Source organism: Canis lupus, chromosome 9 (genome assembly GCF_003254725.2).
Source record: "Canis lupus dingo isolate Sandy chromosome 9, ASM325472v2, whole genome shotgun sequence".
NCBI classification, from domain to species: domain Eukaryota; kingdom Metazoa; phylum Chordata; class Mammalia; order Carnivora; family Canidae; genus Canis; species Canis lupus.
Window position 1 is genome coordinate 25,941,354 of NC_064251.1, and position 14,293 is coordinate 25,955,646.

The 14,293-nt window shown below is 44.2% G+C and overlaps 1 long non-coding RNA gene across 4 annotated transcripts in view; it reads right to left on the reverse strand.

The window, feature by feature from the left end:
* LOC112655442 (uncharacterized) overlaps positions 1 to 12,716 on the reverse strand; it is a 29,424-nt gene extending 16,708 nt beyond the window's left edge. For 3 of the 4 annotated variants that reach the window (XR_007413205.1, XR_004819111.2, XR_004819110.2), the window contains exons 1-2: positions 10,868 to 11,287; positions 8,875 to 9,013 (exon numbers count right to left, since the gene is read on the reverse strand). This is a non-coding gene — a long non-coding RNA (uncharacterized LOC112655442). Of the gene's footprint in view, positions 1 to 8,874; positions 9,014 to 10,867; positions 11,288 to 12,338 lie in introns of those variants that run through there. The other variant, XR_007413204.1, reaches the window with a different exon arrangement.
* Positions 12,717 to 14,293: the final 1,577 nt, after the last annotated feature.

Consider the following 14,293-nt stretch of genomic DNA (forward strand, 5'->3'; position numbering starts at 1 on the left):
AAATAAAATAAATAAAAAGGAAAGAAATTTTACATTTCCCATGATGCAACATGGATAAACTTTGAGTTCATTATGCTAAGTGAAATAAGCCAATCATAAAAAGACAAATTCTGCATGATTCTAGGTATATGAGGTACAATTTTGAGTAGTCAAATCCATAGAGATAGAATGTGGTTGTCAGGGGCTGGAAGCAGGAGAGAAAGGAAAGTGATTATTTAATAGATACAGAGTTTCAGGATGCGTAGGTGGCTCAGCCATTAAGCGCATCTGCCTTCAGCTCAGGGCATGATCCTGGAGTCCTGGGATCAAGTCCCACATCGGGGTCCCTGCAGGGAGCCTGCTTCTCCCTCTGCCTGTGTCTCTGCCTCTCTCTCTCTGTGTGTCTCTCATGAATAAATAAATAAAAATCTTGAAAAAATATAGAGAATTTCAGTTTTTTAAGATGAAAAGAGTTCTGGAATTGGCTGCATATAATGTGAATGTACTTAAAGTTAGTGAACCATACACTTGAAAATGATTAAAATGGTAGGTTGTATGTGTACTTTATCACAACTTTTTTATCACAATTTTTAAAAAAGCTATTGGGGAAGTTAGGAAAATTTGATATGTATTGCATGTTATTGCTAACTTTTTAGGTATGATAATGGTACTGTGATTATATAAAACACCGTCTTTATTCTCAGGAAGTGCAGACTGAAAAATACAAGGGTGAAGTGCAACCTATTTTCAAATGCATGAGTGGAAGGACGGACACCTAAATGAAGAGTTCCATAAAGCCAACCTGGCAAAAGGTTAACTGCTGAATTCAGGTGGTAGATGTAGTGTTCATTGTACTACACTTTCAGTATTTTCTTAATATGTGAAAATTTTCATGATGAAAGTTCGGAAAAATATTTAAATCACTGTATGGACTCAGCTGAAGAAAATACAATCAAGCCAACACATATGCAAGAATAATTAGATTTTTCCACAAGTTAAGTCTGATGTGACTGAAAAAAAAATCCAACGAAACAAAAAAATAACAATTAGTTGTATTTTTTAAAAAGATGTTATTTATTTGAGACAGAGAGAAGGAGAGTGAGATCATAAGTGGCAGGTGGTCGGGGTAGGGTAGAGGGAGAAGCAGACTCCCTACAGAGCAGGGAGCTGGATGCGGCACTGGATCCCAGGACTCTAGGATCATGACTGGAGCCAAAGGCAGATGCTTAACCAACAGAACCACCCAAGTGCCCCCATTAACTGTGTTAATAGAAATTTAGTATCCGTGGTGTGACCCTGGACAAGTCATTTACCCTCTGTAAATCTTGGGTTCCACAGGATACAAAATGAGAATTATATTGATACTTTTCCTCTTTGGGTTGTGACAAGAATTAGATGAGACAATGTATGTAAAAGGCATGAAACAAAAGCCAATGTTTGATAGGCTCTCCATAAGTGGCTGGTGGGAGCAGAAGCACGAGGAAAATATTAGTCTTAATGGACCATGCTTGGGACACCTGGGTGGCTCAGCAGTTGAGCATTTGCCTTCAGCTCAGGGCGTGATCCCAGAGTTCCGGGATGGAGTCCCACATCAGGGTCCCTGCGAGGAGCCTGCTTCTCCCTCTCCCTATGTCTCTGCCTTCTCTCTGTGTCTCTCATGAAGAAAAAGAAAAAGGAAACCTTTATATCATATGGAGAAGAGATAAAACCAAAAACTAAATAAATTTGCTGTATCTGTCAGTTATTAATATTATACCATCTATGCTACGCGTTGGATCTGGCTCACCTTTACTCTTATAGTCATTTATCTTTTCAATATTTCATATCTATTTACCAGACATATTTTACCTAGGTACTAAGGATATAGAAATGAATAGACATATGAATAAGTGATGAGAGCAATGTGCTAAGTGCCCAGCAGCAGGATTAGTGAAGTATAAGCAACACAAAACGGAAAGAGATTCATCCTGTTTAGGGATGGTAGGAAGGCTTCTTCGAGGAAGTGAAACTTGAACTATGTTTTGGAAAATAGATAAGGATTCTTCAGACACAGAATGGGTAGAAAATCATTTCAGCAAATAGAAGAGCTTATTAAAAGCCAATAGAGAATGAGTATCATGTTTTGGAGGGACAAATAACCAGGTAAAATCAGATCTCAAGGAAATATGAAAAGCCAAGAATGTCAGGAACACATATACAATTCTAAAAGGAGATGGACAGACTGATTTAGACATCCAAACTCCTTTCTTCACACTTCACACTTCTACAACCTCCCTCCTAAAACCCTGTATCTCTTCATTCCATAAGCTGGTGACCTCATTCACACTCTAAGCTTTTTTTGTCCTCCAGTCATTGCCATATTTTAATAACATTTGCAGATACAACAACCTGGAATTGGTCTCTTCCTTACCTTATTGTACATTTCAGTTTTTTAAAAAAGATTTTATTTATCTGAGAGTGAAAGAGAGAGAGAGCACATGCACGAGCCAGGGGAGCGGCAGAGGGAGAAGGAGAAGCAGACTCCATCCGCGCTGAGCGTAGAGCTTGATGTGGGGCTCCATCCCAGGACCCTGAGATCATGACCTGAGCTGAAATCAGATGCCTAACCAACTGAGCCACCCAAGTGCCCCACATTTCAGAATTTTGACCTTTCAAAATAGACTTCACTTACTTACTTTACATTTTGATGGGCTTGTACTGATCTTCCATTAGGACCCTCCCTACAAAGTTGTCATGTGCAAAGAGCATTCACTTTCTTCCAGTCTTGCCTCCAACTAATTGAAATTCCTTTGGCCTCTATTGCCTCAGTTAACAAGCAAGGCTGATGATGGGAGGGATGAAAGTAAGAGTGAAAAAAAAAAAGAAAGAAAGTAAGAGTGGAAAGAGTCATAAAGCTTTAACTGGACCTTATAAAAAATAGCTCTCACTGCCCACCCCACCTCCATACTCTCACTGCTGTTTCATGATTTTTACTGATCCTCAGCCAAAATTGATATTCCCTTTGGTTAGGGGGCTGAGTAACTATCTACAAAGTAAGTGAAATATGGTGTGCTTGGAGTCCCGTAGCTTGTGAAATCACCAAGACCCATTATTTCAGCATGGTTGTCTCCAGGCCGGCTCCAACACATGAAAAGAAGACTGGGAAGATGCCTGGCTCCTGCCTTCCCATCAACTATTTAATTTGTTTGACACCTCTTACTGGTAAAAGCTCAAGTGAAGGCATTCTGTAGCCAGATGAGGGCTGAGATCTCTAAATATGTTGAAAATGTTCTCTGTTTTTTCTCAAATATGTCTCTCTCATTCAGGTATTTGCCCTATGATAGGCTTTTACCTTGACAGCCCTGAGTCTCCACAGCTTGCATTGCAGAGCCGATAAGGAAAGGCAAGATCCCCCAGATCGAGCACTGGGAGCACCTGGTGAGGAGAGGCCATATGTGATTTGTGCTGTGTGGCCTCACAACCAATGCTCACTAACCTCCCCCTTGCTGGGAATGCATTCTCATCTAGAGGGAAGGTAAAAGAAAGGAGAAAATAGTGGGTTTTCTCTGAGGGGCTCACACATGCACTCCCTAGTTGTCTCCTTATCTGCAGACTTGGCAAATTCTTTACAACATCTGATCAAGGAAGGGTTTTTTGTTGTTGTTGTTTTTTGATGTTTCTGCATGTTCTCGATGTGCTGCCCTGCTGCTAGGATATGATGAGATGCCCTTATCAGGAGCCCCTTTGGAGCTCTGCAAAGTCTGCGTATTTTTAAGTAAACAGCAAACTAGTCCCAGAATGTAGCTTCTTTGGGACTAAAGCAACATTTGCATCAAATAAGAGAGCAGATGCCAGACCCAAGTGGTCTACTGCCCCTAATTGGGCTCTGTGTCCTCGTCTCTCCTCTTCCTGTCTCACCCCAGGCTCCACATCATTCTATTGTCAGGACCCCTCTATAGCTTCCCCAGGACCTGGGCTGAGTTATAGGATAGGAAGCTGCTCATGGTCTCCAGCTTTCTGCCTTCCATCTGCTTTGTGTTTGGCTCTGCAGACCAGTGTCAGGAGTCTCGCAGGTGGAAGAGATTGGAGATTAGAACTTTTGATCTGCTTATTCCTCAAAGTCTTCAAAGCCCTGACCTATATGTCTACCATGTCCAGGATCTCCAACAAGGCCCTGGAGGGGAATGGCAGGGAATGAGGAATGTGGAAGAAGTCTGATTCCAATGAGAGTAGGCAGGGTGCTGAGTGGCCCAGTAGGTAAGGCCAAGAGTGGCACTCTTGATGTAGGCTCAGGTCCTGATCTCCAGGTCTTGAGATTGAGTCCCATGTCAGCTCCACGCTCAGTATGGAGGCTGCTTGAGGTAAGATCTCTCTCCCTCTCCCCTCTTGCTTGTGCTCTCTCTCTCAAATAAATAAATAAAATTCTTTTTAAAAAGTGAGAATCAGGGCACCTAGATGGCTCAGTAGGCTAGGTGTCTGGCCTTTGGCTCAGGTCATGATCTCAGGATCCTGGGATTGAGCCCTGCATCGGGGTCCCTGCTCAGCAGAGTCTGCTTCTTCCTCTCCCTCTGACCTGCCTCCTTGCTTGTGCTCTCTCTCCCTCTCTGTCTGTCAAATAAATAAAATCTTTTTTAAAAAATGAGAGTACGCAGGGATGCCTGGGTGGCTCAGCAGTTAAGCGTCTGCGTTGAGCTCAGGGAGTGATCCTGGGTCCGGGGATCGAGTACAGCATCAGGCTCCCTACAGGGATCCTGCTTCTCCCTCTGTCTCTCTTCATGTGTCTCTCTCATGAATAAACAAAATAAAAATCTTTTAAAATAGATAGATGATAGATGATAGATAGATAGATAGATAGATAGATAGATAGATAGATAGATGATAGATAGATGATAGATAAAAATCAGAGTAGGCAGCTGAGCAGTGCTACTGTCTCTAACTCCAGGGCTAAAAGCCTCTTCTTCTCATCCATCCATGAATCATGACTCCCATTTCCTGGGAGGTCATAGCCCCCACACGCCCATCATAAGAACTTAGAAAGAGATGTCCTCAAAGACAACCCTTCTCATATTCATGTTAAGAGCCCCCTTCCCATTTCCCCCTTCGCTGTAATATACCAAACCTTAAATTTTCAGCTTCAAGATCAGTCATGTTCAAAGTGTCTACCTCTTTCCAAACTTGGAAAAAACTGCTCCAAGGGAAGATCCCTAAGGCAAACCTCCCATCATGGGCAAACCCTGGACCATTAGAAGTTTTCATGGAACCTCTGAGTCAACCAATATTTGACTTGGACTCTATTTGCAGGAATTTTCTATCTTTAAAGGTTAGACAGAGAGAGCAATTCCCTAGTCGAACCCAGTGATCTTCAATACTTGGGTAGTCTGCTTGATTTCTCTTCCCTAAAAGGAAAAAGGCAATGACCTAAGACCCTGAACAAGGCCTGATAGTGAGGGACTTGGCTGCAGCAAAGATGGTGGAATAAAAGCCATGATCCTGAATGCATTGCATATTCTGAATATGTGGACTTACATATACATTCTTGAGGGCCAGAAGCAAAAAAAGAAAATCATATGTTGCTTTTCAGATATGCAATCTTGGGTACATTGCTTATTTTCTCCGTGCCTCGGGTTCCCTGTATGGGAGAACAAAGATCATAGAAACCTCCCAGAGATGCAATGAGAAGTAAGGGCTAATAGCAAAGTACTATATGGATGTCAATAACAACAACAATGGAAAAAAAAAAAACTGAGGCCCTCAAGAGGGGAGGTCAGGGTGAAGCATTAGGAAAGAAGTAGTTACCCAGAGAGCAATGATAAGGAAGAGCAGATGACCTGGGGTAGCTGGCTTAGCCCAGGTCATCTGCACTTCCTGCCCTTGAGATAATACAGCCTCTCCTTCTCACCTGTCCATAAGGTTTCTCTACTCCAAATGCTCCTTGTCCTTCTCACAAAAGACACAGGCTCCGCTCAGCAAATGTTTGTTCCCCACAAATGGCTGCCAGTCTGAGAGTGCTCACCCCTCCCAGAACTTGGGGATTTGTATGGATTATAGTTTTGATGACTGATGCAGCCCTAGACGTCAGGAAGATGAACACAACTGGCAAGAGATAAAGGATCCTTCTCATTTCTCACCAGCCACCAGCCTGCCCCATAGTCCTTTCCTGCCCAGGCCCTGCTGCCTGTCTCAACAGAAATATAGTGACCAGACCAAGGGATGTGATATTCCCACTCTGCTTAGAACTGATGCAATCACATGTTATAATTTCTGTTCCATTCTGGGCTCTTCATTTTATGGAAATATTAACTAAGGAAAGAAGAGCAAGATGGGGAAAGATCTGGAAATCTGGTCTCAGGAGAAACAAATGAAGCAATTGGGAATGTGTATCACTCTAGAGAAGGAAAGAACTAGGGACACACATGAGAGATGTTTTCAAATATTTGGAGGAGTAGCATGTGGAAAAGGAATTCAGAATCATTCTGTTGACTCCAAAAGGTGGCAAAATAAGATCAATGGGTGCAAGTCCTAAAGAGATGAGCTCCTAGTCTATATAAAGAAATATTTCCTGGGACACCTGGGTGGCTCAGCGGTTGAGCGTCTGCCTTTGGCTCAGGGCATGATCCTGGAGTCCTGGGATGGAGTCGCACATCAGGCTTCCTGCAGGGAGCCTGCTTCTCCCTCTGCCTGTGTCTCTGCCTCTTTCTCTGTGTCTCTCATGAATAAGTAAATAAATCTTAAAAAAAAAAAAAAGAATAAAGAATAAAGTCTATACAGACACCCCCATCTCCAAGCTTTTCATTATTCTTTTGCTTTGATTTGCCCCACCCTCATTCTCTAAGGCCTACTGAGGGGGGCTCTAGTGAGGCTGAGAAAAGAGGGAAATTCTCAACAATCATCAACTTCAGCATGTGTAGGTCTCCGGAAATTCACTCACCTGATGAGAAATTAAAGGCTTGTGGACTGTTTTGGGGGCGGCGGGGGGGAAGTGCATGGGAAAAGACAGAAGGGAAGAGAAGAGAGGGAGGCAACGCAGATTCCTCAGTTCTCTCTATGAGCTAAGAAGCAGCTAGATGGTTATCAAAATATCCAAAGGCAGTACAAATCAGAAAGCTGGAGTACAATCTCATGTGGGGGCAGGAACCTCTCTCCACATCTGCCAAAGGCCAGGAGAGAACACCTTTCCCTGCTACTAGAAGCAGATTTACAAGTAACTTACTCCTCCTCTGTCTCTATTCCTTAAACAACAAAACTCCTCCATTAAGCTTACTGTTGTGGGGACTGTGTGTGTGTGTATGTGTGTACGTGTTAGGAGAGGGGGAGAGGCCTTTCTCTCCAGGCACACCTAGGATGGAAACACCCACTATTCAGACCATCAGGGACCTGTGAACTTTTCTCTCCCTCTCCCAAACCAGGGCTTCAGACCTCATTGGTGAGTGGACCCTGTAACTCAGGAAACTGCTCCCAGTCCCAGACTGAGGTGGGAAGGGATGCTGAGGGTGCCTAGTCAGACCCTCTGTGACAGCAGGAAAATTCTCTGCACCTTAAACCCTGCCTTGGTTGAAAGGAGAGGGTGGAAGGCTTCAGGCTTCCTGCCTAGGCTTCAACTGACTTAAGAGAAGAATCTGAGTTATGTCTCAGCAACTGAGCAAACATTTACACTTGTCACCAAAAATAAATTTGAAAACTAAATTTAAAAAGATCTGGAGAGATGGAAAAAAAGAGAATCAGGTCTTTTCTTGTTTTCCAAAGGAGGAATCTGACATTCAGCTCAGCTCAGCACCTGGCCAACGCAGAAGACATAAGGGCAAGAGGTTTGTGTACTGACTAAATTAAATTCAAACCTAGGATTCTATTTCCCACCCCACCTTGGAGATTTGTGTAAAAGAGAGCTGGAGGAAGAAAAGGAAAAAAGTAAAATGTGCTTTAAATTTTTTCCAGCCACCTATATCCATTTGACTTAGAAAGTAATAAAGAGGCAGAAGAAAGAGCTATATCTATTGTAGATAAGCCTCTCATTAAAAAGAGGAATTTTTAAAAACGGGATTTTCTCTAGGGAAATAGAGGAGTTTTTCATAAAGGCAGAATTTGGGGACACACTCGGATTATTTTTGTTAGATTTATACAACGCACACTTGAAAGTCTGATTTTTTTTTTCCAAACAGTTTAGGATGTTGAAGAACACAAAGCTGGGGTTGGTAATAGGCACTAACTGGGTGCTATTTTCCTTTTATTTTAGTATCCATCCCTTTGTTCCTCATTATTAAATTCTAGAGATAAACACAAGCTCTTTTTCTTAGTCGAGGCAGGAAGATGCAGATAAAGTCTACTAAACTGTGGGTCCTGACACCCAAATGAAAACCAAGGAAAAAGTCAGCTTTGCAGATGTTCAGTATCCGATGAAGATAATGTAAGAGCTTGGCCATGTTTGGGATTGTTTGTTTTGCTTTGTCTTCATTATTGCTTTCCCTCTGAGTGCTTAGCCACAGGCCACCAAACTTGAAGAGCTGATTAATTTTCTACCTATTTCCTTTTCGTTTCCATTCTGGGAATTCTGGCAAGATAAATTTGACGAATTTTTAGCAAAAGGCCCTCCTCCTTTTCACCTGTATGCGGAGAACCCTTCTGTTTTCCACTCACACTTCTCAGAAGTGCTGCTTTGCACCACTGACAGTCAAAATACAAACTCAGGGGTGCCTGGGTGGCTCAGTGGTTGAGCATCTGCCTTTGGCCCAGGGCGTGATCCCAGGGTCCTGGGACCGAGTCCCACATCGGGCTCCCTGCAGGGAACATGCTTCTTCCTCTGCCTGTGTCTCTGCCTCTCTCTCTCTGCATTTCTCATGAATAAATAAATAAAAATTTTTAAAAATACAAATTCAAAGGAATGGGAGAGAAAGAGAATGTTTCCACGCAGGTTAACAATACCTGTCTCCCAGGGAGCCCGACTTCTCCAGCTGTTGCAGCCACATCTGTGAAGCTGTGTACTGGATTTTTGATTGAGAACACGAGTAACAGTGCTTGTTTATACATCGGTCTGCAAATGTGGAGGGGACGCCGGGGGACACTGCGGGAATATATCAAGGTGTGGATTTCAATAGGTTTTGAAATGTTCGCACCATAGGTGGGAGCCTGCAAGCATGCAGGCCCTTTCAAAGGCATCTTTGCAATTCCCTCATTTCCAATGCGCCTAAATTACTGAATTTGAATAGCTGAATAGAGACCCCCTGATGGATTCAGCACTTGCTAACCCCCCCCCCCTCCTCTGGGGTAGACGTTGCCTTTGTGGCTTCAGTCCCTGGGGTAGGATCTCTCCTGCCAAATCCCAAAGGTGGGGATTGAACAGTGAGTTCCGGAAGCTGACGGAGTGTAAATAGGAGAAACTGGAGGTGGTGGAGGGGGAAGGAAGAGTCGGGGCTGAAGAAGAAAGTGGGTTAGCTCTTCCACCACCTACCAGCCTTTGTCTGCTTACATACAGCTGGAAGACTTTTCCCCTAAATAACCTGTTATCCAGATTTTGCCTCTTCAGACTCCCCATCCTAAAAGACAAAAACACCTGGCAGAGCCTGCAGCCAATCCAAAATGGGGAACCAGAGAACCCTGGCAGAAGCCCTGGCCCTTTGCCTTCCTGCAGGTGGCTGCCCAGGAAGTCCCTTCTCTCAGCTTTGTTCCTACCGATCTAGAAACCTAGCCCCAGGTGGAGCAGAGGGTGCAGGGGACCTTTCCTTTTCCTTGACAGTTTTCCTTTTCTTTTAGATTCATTGTTAACTTTTTTATAAATTTTTTTTTAGATTTCTATTTCTTTATTTGACAGAGAAAGAGAGTGAGCACAAGCAAGGGGAGTGGCAGGGAGAGAGAGAGGGAGAAACAGACTCCCCATGGAGCAGGGAGCCCAATGCAGGACTCAATCCCAGGACCCTGGGATCATGACCTGAGCCGAAGGCAGATGCTTAAACGACTGAGCCACCCAGGCGCCCCTCCTTCCCTTTTCCTGACTTGTCAGGTTCCTGTTTCTGTGATCAGGATCCATGTGTGTAGATCTATGGTAGTAGTAAGCAAAAGGATGTCATCAATTGCCAGCAATTTCCAGCGATGGCAACTGACCAGGCTAGACTGGGTGATGCTCCTGAGGGCTCTTGGAAACTTCCAGCAGGTGGCCATCTCTCGCTATCCCCTTTCAGACTCAACAAGTCCATACACTGCCCTGTGCCAAGTCACCATATTGGCCTTAGAAGAGGAAGACAACCCAGACATTTTTAGAAAAGATGAAAGGAAACCTAGGTCCATTCGTGTATGGATGACCCTAGATTGTGTGGGGTTGAGTTGGGAGATGGAGAGGGAAAAGAAAGGCTTATTTGTGACAGGAGCACCTCACCAGGATCTCCTCAGCAAGATCTCCTCACCTGGATCACTCTGCAAAAGGATGGCTGCTCCGTCCCTCTTTTACCCACATTTCTATCAACCTAAACACCCAGGGGTGCCTTGCTGGCTCAGTCTCTAGAGCACGTGACTCTTGATCTTGGGTCGTGAGTAAGTTCAAACCCTATGTTGGGGGTAGAGATTACTTAAAAAAAAAAAAAAAAAAAAAAAAACCTGGGATGCCTGGGAAGCTCATCTGTTGAGCTTCTGCCTTTGGCTCAGGACCTGATCCCGGATTTCCAGGATCAAGTCCCACAACGTGCTCCTTGCATGGAGTCTGCTTCACCTCCCTCTGCCTGTGTCTCTGCCTCTCTTTCTGTCTCTCATGAATAAATAAATAAAGTCTTAAAAAAAAAAAACAGCTGAGCCTTTAAATCCCTTACATTTCCAGAGTTGAGTATTTTCTTGAGTTTACACCTGCTAACCTAAAGAAGCCCCAAACAAAACCTCTGCGGGTGAGCCCTGGGAACAGACTTGCCCTGAAGCTAGGAAGTCAACTTACTGTCATTTGCCAGAGATAGACACCTTCAACGGACAACGGAGATGGTAGAGGAAGAAAATGCTTCTCGATCCCCCTCCCTACTTTCATTACCTCCATAGTAGTACACTGATGATGATAATACTCTTGGACTAATCAAACATTGGAAACTGATATCCTTTCAGGACACCAATTTTGGGATGCCCTCCTTCTAGACAGGAGCAGTTAGCTTCAATCTTCATTCACTCTCATAGGGCTCCCTGCATGAAGCCTGCTTCTCTCTCTGCCTATGTCTCTGCATCTCTCTCTGTGTCTCTCATGAATAAATAAATAAAATCTTAAAAAAAAAATCTTCACTTACTCCACAAATATTTACTGAGCATCTACTATGTGCCAGACACACAGAAATAGAACAATCAACAAAACAGACAAAATCTCAGCCTTCATGGACCTTACATTCTAGAATATTAGAATGCTAGAATGTTAGATTCTAACATTCTTACATTCTCTAACAGAATGTTAGAGACTGTTTTCATATATGGTTGCTGAGAATTGTGTCACCTCTTCATTGTATGAGCTCTTTTAGTGTCTTTGGAAAAAAAGTGCAGGCTATTACAAGTTTGCAAGTGTCTCTATGATTAAATATAATCTATAATACTAATAACGTGCAGATACATGACCCTTTGCAGCCCTGGATCATCTCCAAGACCCAATAGTTTCATTTTAGTCAATTTCCACTCCTTCTCTCAAAAGAAGGAGAATCATTTGCTGAGTCGTCTCTCCTCTGGGAGGCCCCGACTGCTTGCTGGTCCAACAAGAGTGGAGAGACCAGGGCATGACCCCACGACCGGGGGCCCTTCCCCCGCCCTTCTGGCCACAGCAATCCCCTGGACAGCCGGCTCCGCCAGGGCTGGGGGTGGGGGGCTGCTAGCCATTTTAGGGCTGAACTCTCCATGAACCAGGAAGGGAAGGGGCGGCAGCAGAGCAGAGCCAGCAGGAGCAGGCTAGGGAGGCCAGGCTTCTGGGCAAACCTCTCTGGCTGGGTAAATATTGAGCTGCCTCTTCTCCAAGGTGGGGGTTGAAACAGAGCTGTCACACCAGAGTAAACTGAAGGGAGCTTCAGGCCCCTGAGGAGCAGAGTGCACATGCTTTGTGGGACTCCCTCCCTCCTAGGTTCCCTTCCAGGCAGAAAGGGCTGCAAGGCTCAGAATCATCTGGACTCAGGCCAGTGATTTTGAGAGCTTAGAGGAAATGGACTGGGGGTAGGAAGAGAAAGAGTGATTTTAATTAGCTCTAACTGGGCCAGTAGACTATATCCAACAGGATGTTTCCCCCACCCCACCCTCCCATCCTCCTATCCCCATTAAGTTTTAACATTCTTTCTTACTTAGGTCTTCTTCTAGCCTCAGATGAAAGGATGAGTCAAGCTGCAGTGGGATAATTCAATTTATATGAAAGACTGGGAAAGCAGGCCCGGAGAGATTAGGTGACTTACCTGAGGACACACAGGAGTCTCCTGATGAGTAAACTTGGGTCCCCTGACTTCTTACAAAATGCTTTCTTCTCTGGAGTATCTGCTCCATCTATTTCCTGATGTGAAGAACAACAGTGGACAGGGGCCAGGAGGCCTTTAAGCCTCTCTCTTCTCCCAAGAAGGGACATAAAATATTTCTCATCTCCAACTCCTGTCCCACCCAGGATTCACTCTATTGTGTAAAGCACTTAGAGAGCCAAGGAAACAGCAAAAGCTGAAGCATCTGGAATATTGTGATTGAGTCATGCAAAAGAGGTCGTTCAAAGAGGATGCCTGGGTGGCTCAGCATTTTGGCGCCTGCCTTTGGCCCAGGGCCCAATCCTGGAGTCCCGGGATGGAGTCCCACATTGGACTCCCTGCATGGAGCCTGCTTCTCTCTCTCTGCCTGTGTCTCTGCCTCTCTCTCTATCTCTCATTAATAAATAAAATACTTTTTTAAAAGGAGGTCATTCAAGGGAGTCCTTAGAGTCAGGACTGAATCATCAGAAAAGAAAAAAGAGGGACGTCTGGGTAGCTCAGTGGTTAGGCGTCTGCCTTTGGCTCAGGGTGTGATTCTGGGGTCCAAGATCGAGTCACACATTGGCTCCCCACAGGGAGCCTCCTTCTCCCTCTGCCTGTGTCTCTGCCTTTCTCTTTCTGTGTCTTTCATGAATAAATGAATGAAATCTGAAAGAAAGAAAAGAAAGCAAGAAAGAAAAGAAAGAAGAAAGAAAGAAAGAAAGAAAGAAAGAAAGAAAGAAAGAAAGAAAGAAAGAAAGGAAGGAAGGAAGGAAGGAAGGAAGGAAGGAAGGAAGGAGAAAAAGAAAGAAAGAAAGAAAGAAAGAAAGAAAGAAAGAAAGAAAGAAAGAAAGAAGAAAGAAAGAAAGAGAAAGAAAGAAAGAAAGAAAGAAAGAAAGAAAGAAAGAAAGAAAGAAAGAAAGAAAGAAAGAAAGAAAACAGAACAGGAAAGAAAAAAGAGAAAAGAAAAATCTGGTACAACACCAAGGGGTGCCAGTCTCATGGACAATAATAAGAATGTGCTCCCAGACTTATGCAATGAGGCTGTCCTGCCAAGAGCATGTCTTATCATGACCCTGTACCGGTATTCTGTGGGACTACCCTGAATCCTTTTGTTCCGAATTATTTTATTCCCTAACAGCAAGTAGCATGGTTATAGTACTAGTTGGGCCTGTGGCTACAGTGCAAGAGGGCCAGGGCTGGAGGTTGTCTGCTTCCATCACGCCAAGACCAAGAACAACTCAGTGTAAGAAAGTAAGAGAAGGGCAGCCCCAGTGGCTCAGTGGTTTAGTGCTGCCATCAGCCCAGGGCAGGATCCTGGAGACCCAGATCCCATGCCGGGCTCCCTGCAGGGAGCCTGCTTCTCCCTCTGCCTGTGTGTCTGCCTCTCTCTGTGTGTCTCTCATGGATAAATAAATAAAATCTTTTAAAAAGAAAGAAAGAAAGAAAGAAAGAAAGAAAGAAAGAAAGAAAGAAAGAAAGAAAGAAAGAAAGAAAGAAAGAAAGAGAAATGTCTTATGTGAATATATATATGACAGAAAATCTCTACTGAATGCCCTACCAGGCAGGTTCTAAGCAGGTCTCCTATATCTCATTTATTTTTCCACATCTCCCATTTTATATCAGAAGAGATGGAAGCACAGGAGAACTGAGTAACTGGCATAAGCTTACCCAGCCAGTAAGAGGGGACTCACTGACAATTGAGTCACACTTTAGAACCCTTGCCCTACACCACTCTAAGTCAGGAACTCAGCGTGTCTGCCTCCAGAACTACCCGTCCATCCTCCCATGGTAGAGAAGGGAAGAAAGTGCAGGAGGCCCAGATCACTCTTCCCCTCCACAGGTGAGTGCAGAGGCCTGAAGGGAACAAGGGGGCTCCTTCTCAGGCTCAAAGTAGGGAATCCCTTCTGTAGCTCCAA